The sequence below is a fragment of the Ovis canadensis genome, chromosome 2, assembly GCF_042477335.2.
Source record: "Ovis canadensis isolate MfBH-ARS-UI-01 breed Bighorn chromosome 2, ARS-UI_OviCan_v2, whole genome shotgun sequence".
Classification (NCBI taxonomy): domain Eukaryota; kingdom Metazoa; phylum Chordata; class Mammalia; order Artiodactyla; family Bovidae; genus Ovis; species Ovis canadensis.
Window position 1 is genome coordinate 168,859,500 of NC_091246.1, and position 7,133 is coordinate 168,866,632.

At 41.7% G+C, this 7,133-nt stretch overlaps 1 long non-coding RNA gene across 1 annotated transcript; it reads left to right on the top strand.

Annotated features, from left to right (window-relative positions):
* The first annotated feature begins 1,859 nt into the window (after nucleotides 1–1,859).
* On the top strand, nucleotides 1,860–3,545 carry LOC138434687 (uncharacterized). Its single transcript, XR_011254835.1, has 2 exons — nucleotides 1,860–2,098; nucleotides 2,195–3,545. It is a non-coding gene; the product is annotated as an uncharacterized lncRNA (long non-coding RNA).
* The last annotated feature ends 3,588 nt before the right edge of the window (nucleotides 3,546–7,133 follow it).

The following is a 7,133-nucleotide window of genomic DNA, read 5'->3' on the forward strand; positions in this document are numbered from 1 at the left end:
CAAAAATAACATCATAAACCACTTCAAGGTTCCCACCAGATTAGATCTCCAGGGAGAAAAGGATGTAACAGCTACATAATCCAGCAATATGAGAGGAGTGTTGAGTTCGTTGGCATATAAAAGAGCTTCGTATTAAGGAGCAGAAGGTGACGGTGTCTCAACATGACAGAATTGAGTATAAACCAGGAAATCTGTCTTCCATTTTTGTCATGTCAGAACACAAAGCCAAATTGGAGTGACTTCATAGAAGAACAACAAAATGATTAGGAGACCAAGGCCTTGATTTATGTGGAAAGATTAAAAGAGCACAGAGTAATGTATATTTTGGCTAAGTGATTGTTAAGAGGAACATGATAAGAGTCTCCAAATATGTGAAAGATGTAAACGCCTCAGGAGAGGAGGAATCCTTTGGCGGGATGCAAATGGACAGCACGAGGACTAACAGGAAGGCATCCGAGTAAAACATGAGAGGGGAAAATGCTCACCGTGAGAACCGATCGCATCCTTAGAAAACCAGTGAGCCGCCTCATTCTTGGGACATTTGAAACATCCTAAATGAAACCTCAGGAGGCTTTCTGAGAGAACAATTCTTTTGTGGTGTGATGCTATGGAATCAGTGGTCCCTTGGGTCAAGGGAAAATAGGAAGCACAGATTGTGGGGTGTGTGTGTGTGTGTGTGTGTGTGTGTTCTCACATGGCTTATGGAATTGGGGAAGAATTGGGGAGTGGGGTTCATTGAACTCTAGTTAAAAAATAGACAAAGATAAAATAAAAATATTTTCCAGCTGCATTAAAATGGACAATTTATTTTTGTTTCTTCTCTAAAACTTATGAGTAACTGAGGGGAAACAAATCCCCTTCCTTAGGTTTTGGAGATTGTCCAAAATATTACAATAGACTCCTAAGGTCATCTTGCCCTCTCAGGACATCATCAGAGGACATAGGTAATTATATATCAGCTCTGTCAGCCACAGTTCCTAACTTCAAGGTTGGGAGGGAATGGTCATAGCATATGCCACTTTTGGAGTATGTTAGAATTTTTTATTTAAACGTCTCTCATCCAACCATAATATAAAATCATCTTTGAAGCAGCTTAAGTCTATAACAGCCTGGAGCGGTATCGCATCAACCTTTGTAAGTGTGGAGTAAACAATATTGATTTGGAGAAATGGTGAAAAGAGGTGTTTTCATTCTCATGCAACCCTTCCCTGGCCCTCTGGCCACCTTCAACACAGGCAGAAACTAACAAATGTGCTAGTTTCTGAAAAGGCATCATTTAAAGCCATTTTCCCTGGGAAGAAAAGGAAGAGAAACTTCTACACCATTAATGAGAAAAAAGGTGGGAGGACAGAGGGTAAAGAAAAAACTTTTATTTCCTTCTGCCGTCCTTCTCTCCTTGGTTTTGCAGCTAACCAACAGAAAAGATCTTTACCTCTAGGAACAAGGTCAAGTGCACAGGCCCCCACACAGCCAGTGCTCTGTGGAGTGACCAAGTGCTCCAGCTGCCATCCGTGTGAGACTGAGCACATCTGCTCAGACATGTTTTCAGCATTCCCTGACCTAGGGCATGGGAACCTCAGAACATTTCCTAACCCAGGTCTCATTAGCTTGATACAATTAGATTACGGAAGAATGCAGTTGACGAAAGGCACATATTATTTATAATTTCCATTAGCAGTAAAAATTGCTCCAGACGAAATTTCATAAGGCCATCCCATGTCATTTGTCATACAATTAATCTCACCAAGTGGGGGAGGGTATGGCATGAGAGAATTATAAGAAATATTCTCCTGCCAAATCACTGATGTATTTTTTTAGTTTTCTTTCTTTAAGACAAGAATGGTTACTAGGCTTGGTTTAGTTCTGTGTGTGTGTGCTACTGTTGCATGCTACTTTTGGCAAATAGATATAATAAACATTGTAAAATATTATTTTTCAACTTATGAGCTTTTTGGAGAATGAATTCAAGGATAAGTAATTACCGGGTTGATGTTTACAGTTTAGGGTCCAAAATGTCATTAACAACACTTTAAAGTAATACACAGATTGAAATAGGTGATTTGAAGGGGGCTGGGAGTCTTGGGCTGAGTGAAAAGAGGTAATTTCCACTGGTGGCTCTGTCAGGTGCTTATGTTCAGTCCTTGCAGAAGACACACAAAAATGCTTTCTGTAATTCATTTTTTTGTATTTTTAGGTTGTTGCATAAAGAAAGCTTAGGACCGAAGAATTGATGCTTTTGAACTCTGGTACTGGAGAAGACTCTTGAGTCCCTTGGACTGCAAGGAGATCCAACCAGTCCATCCTAAAGGAAATCAGTCCTGAATGTTCATTGGAAGGACTGATGTTGAAGCTGAAACTCCAATACTTCGGCCACCTGGTGTGAAGAGCTGCCTCATTTGAAAAGACCCTGATGTTGGGAAAGATTGAAGGCGGGAAGAGAAGGGGATGACAGAGGATGAGATGGTTGGATGGCATCACCAATTCAACGGACATGAGCTTGAGTAAACTCCAGGAGTTGGTGGTGGACAGGGAAGCCTGGCGTGCTGCAGTCCATGTAGTCGCAAAGAGTCTGACACAACTAAGTGACTGAACTGAGGTTATTGCATGAAATGAATACTAAGAGTCTGGATATATCTAAAGTCATTTAAATTTATTGGCTAATGATTAGATGAAATGAGTATAATTTTTTGCTTGAAAACTATGCATAAATGTACATGTGTATATGAGGACTGACAGACTAATGTACTGCAACATCGAATCTTGGATTCCTTTTATGCAAAAATAGAAATAACTGATCTTTTTTCAATATGTATAGCAAATTGAATGGACAAAATGAACTTCCTCTTATATAGCTGATTTCCTCCCTTTACTGCATATTTATGTAAGAACTAATTATTATAGGATTTTTACTAAGATAAAAAGGGGGTAGAATGTATTTTTTTGCTGGAATGATCCAAGAGAAATCTTTCCTTGGTCATGCTACTATACACTGTTCTTGAGGAATAAATTCAAGCTAATTTGGACTATAATATAATATGGATATAACAAATTTAGAGCTTACAGGGTAGTTCATTCTCAGTTTCTAAAATTCTCCCTAATGGAGTGCCCAGATGTGTATACCTTCTATTTAATAGAGCTCCATATCATACTTTCTGAGAGGAGGCTTAGAGTAAGCTTGTAGATCATTCTTAAAAGCAAGAACTATAGAAAGAGAATATAAAATTAAGTTTCTCTTTGCTTTTGTGTTTTAATAATTATTTAATGAAATGAGGACATTCTACTATGAAAAAATATTGTTACAGTAGCTGGTAAATTTTAATGATGTAATTTTTAAATGCTTACAAACAATGTCGACATTATGGGTCCAAACACAGCAATTTATTCATTCATTTACTCAGTCTATTTAATGGACACTTACTAAGTATATACAATTTGGCAGACATTCTTGAGCATAAGGATACAACATTTGTGTAAATAAAAGCTAGTTGGAGATATGCTGGGGTCTCTGGTAATCCAAAATAAGGCATTTAATATTTTTAAGAACAGGAGGAGCTCTTCATAGGATATTGCTTTGAGGTGGAGATATAGGAACAGGAGTTAGCCAACTGAAAATATGGTGAAGTGGGAAATAAGGGGTGGTGGTAAGGGGAAAATGATGCACAAGCTCTAAGAAAAGTTTTCCAGGGAAGGATCTCTAAGTTGAAAGGCTTGGACATTTATATTTTGATACATAATAAAAATTACCCTCCAGAAAGGCTGTGTCAATTTATATTCTCACTAAAGTGCACCAGAGAGTCCATATGCCCACAGGTTTCACTAGGGCTAGAAATCTTTTTTATTAGATAAATACTAGTTGCATGTGTTTTGTTCAGCACTGTGGAGACTGTGGTCTACACTGGATTAACATGGATAAGACAGAGCCTATGTCCCCTAGGGGCTTATTAACTAGTTGAAACAAGAACTAGGAAGCAGAGAATAATAATGAGATACACATATTAAGAGCACAATTTTAAAATGCACTGAAAAGGTGGTGAGGTGTCTAAGTAGTAAAGGTAATTAGTGAAAGTTTCTAAAGCCTACAGAACAAATGCACACTTGATGAAAGAGCAGGGAAAGTATGAATGGATAGTATCTCTGCATTTCAGAGCAGTTCTGCTGGGTTCCCTTACCCTACTGCTCTCCACCCGGGTGCCCTTTCCCAATAAAATCTCTTGCTTGGTCAGCACATGTATCTCCTCGGACAATTCATTTCCAAGTGTTGGACAAGAGCCCAGTTTCGGGCCCTAGAAGGGGTCCGCCTTCCTGAAACAAATGACGACTCTGGTGGGGACTCTTCTTCGCTGAGACTGGCATCCTGACCACTCGGGGTACTCAGGGGCCAGCTTGCCTGCCAATGGACCAGACCCAGCGGCCGCAACTGGGACCCTTTTGTCCCTGGTCTCCTCCTGACATGGACAACTGTCCAGAGTGCCCCGACCAATAATGAACAAGAGACTTTATTGACCTCTCTCCCCTCCCCTCTCTCTTTCCTCTCCTTAACCTTTCCTATCCTTCCCGGTTTTTCTAGTCCCCCAGTCCTGGACGCAGGAATCTGGTTGAAGGGCCCTCAGCCTGAGCTGAGGATTGGAGACTGATCACCTCCTCTTGGCAGAGAACTCGAATTCTGGTTCTGGTCTGATCTGATTTCTGGTAGGGCCGAGTTCCAGTCCTCGCTTCTCTGGAGGCCCAAGGAAAAGTCCCATAATGCCTGGGTATCTGTAGGTGACAGGAGATGTCTGTAAGGCCACCCCTTTCACCCTTCCTCTCCCGCCTCCTCCCCCTTCTTTCAACCTGGCTTCCTTTCCTCCCTTGAAATCTTTGATGTTAGTGCTTGGAGTCTTGTATTTAAGGGCTTCCCTGGTGGTGCAGAGGTTAAAGCACCTATGTGCAATGTGGGAGACCTGGGTTCGATCCCTGGGTCAGGAAGATCCCCTGGAGAAGGAAATGGCAACCCACTCCAGTATTCTTGCCTGGAGAATCCCATGGATGGAGGAGCTTGGTGGGTTACAGTCCATGGGTCGCAAAGAGTCGGACACGACTGAGCGACTTCACTTTCACTTTCACTGCATTTCTAAGATTACTTTTCCACTTAACGTACTTGCTTCCATCAAATCATGAGGACAATTGTTTTTGCCATAGATGACCATTTTCAAGCTAGACATATTACGAAATGGTCTATACCTGGCCACTGTGAGTTATGATAATCTTTTCATCGGAATTTTTTCACCTAAATTCTTTATCATCAAAAAACATAATTAGAAGATAGGCACAGACTCATTTAGTAAATAATAAATAATCACTTACTAAATAATGTTCTAGAAAATTATAAACCTCCTCCCAGTAATATTTTCATTAAAAAGCATAAATCCCAATGCCTATGTTCAAAATGGATCTGCCAGAAGATGGCGGAGTAGAAGGACATGTGCTCATCTTCCCCTGTGAGAACTCCAAAACTGCCACTAACTGCTGAATAGCAAGTGACAGGAGAGTGTTGGATCCCATCAGAAAAAAGATACCCCAGGTCCAAGGGCAAGGGAGAAGCCCCGACAAGATGGTTGGAGGGCCAATATTGAGATTAGAATCAAACAACATACCCACCAGAGATGCTCAGAGGGCTCAAACAAACCCTTGTGTGCACAGTACCCAGGGACCCCACAAGTGACTGAGCCAGACCTACATGCAAGCGTCTGAGCATCTCCTGTGGAGGCACGGATCATCAGTGGCCTTCCCAGGGGACAGGGCTTCTGGCTGCGGTGGACCTGGGAGGCACAGCGTGTGAGCCCCACCATAGAGCCACCGAGCAAACCACAAACTGAAGAACAATTATACCAAAGATGTTCTCGCACTGTTGCAAAAGTTGAAGGGCCCACAAGAGATTTTCCAACCTGGGGATCCAGCAAAGGGATTGAGAACATGCAGGTAATTTGACTTTGAAGGTCAGTGGGATTTAATTATAGAACTTCCAGAGGACTAAGGAAACAGACTCTTGAAGGACACAAACAAAACATTTGTGCTCACCAGGAACCAGGAGAAAGGAGTAGTAACCCCATAAGAGACTAAGCCAGACTTGCCTGTGAGTGTCTGGGAGTCTCCGGCAGAGACACGGGTCAACAGTGGCCTGCCATGGGGTCAGTAGCACTGAATACAACAGTCCTGGCATAAGTCCTTTTAATCCACCATAGTTTGGCCTCAGGCCAAACTACACGGAGGAAACACAGCCCCACCAAGCAACAGAAAAATTAAAGATTTATTGAGCATGGCCTTGCCAATCAGAGCCAGACCCAGATTCATCCGTTACTAGTCCCTCCCATCAGGAGGCTTCCACAAGCCTCTTAATCTTATCCATCAGAGGGCAGACAGAATGGAAACTGCAATTACTGAAAACTAATGAAACTTATCACATGAATCACAGCCTTGACTAACTCATTGAAACTAGGAGCCATGCCATATAGGGCCACCCAAAATGGATGGGTCACAGTGCGGAGTTCTGACAAAACGTGGTACACCGGAGAAGGGAATGACAAACCACTTAAATATTCTTGCCTTGAGAACCCCATGAACAGTAAGAGAAGGCAAAAAGATATGACACTGAAAGATGACCTCCCCAGGTCAGTAGGTGCCCAATTTGCTAGAGTGGAAAAATAGCTATAGAAAGAGTGAAGAGACTGAGCCAAAGCAAAAACAAAACAAAACAAAACAAAAACCACCCACGTGTGGGTGTGACTGGTAATGCAAGTAAAGTACGATAATGTAAAGAACAGCTTTGCATAAGAAGCAGGAATGTTCAGTCCATGAATCAAGGCAAATTGGAAGTGGTCAGACAGGAGATGGCAAATACTTGGGTGAAATCTAAAAAGCAACAGAATGATCTCTGTTCACTTCCAAGGCAAACCATTAAATATTACAGTAATCTAAGTCTATGTCCCAACCACTAATGCTGAAGAAGCTGAAGTTGAATAGTTCTATGATGATCTACAAATCTTCCAAAACAAACACCAAAAAAAGATGTCCTTTTCATGATAGGGGACTGGAATGCAAAAGTAGGAAGTCAAGAGATACCTGGAATAACAGGCAAGTTTGCCCTTGGAGTACAA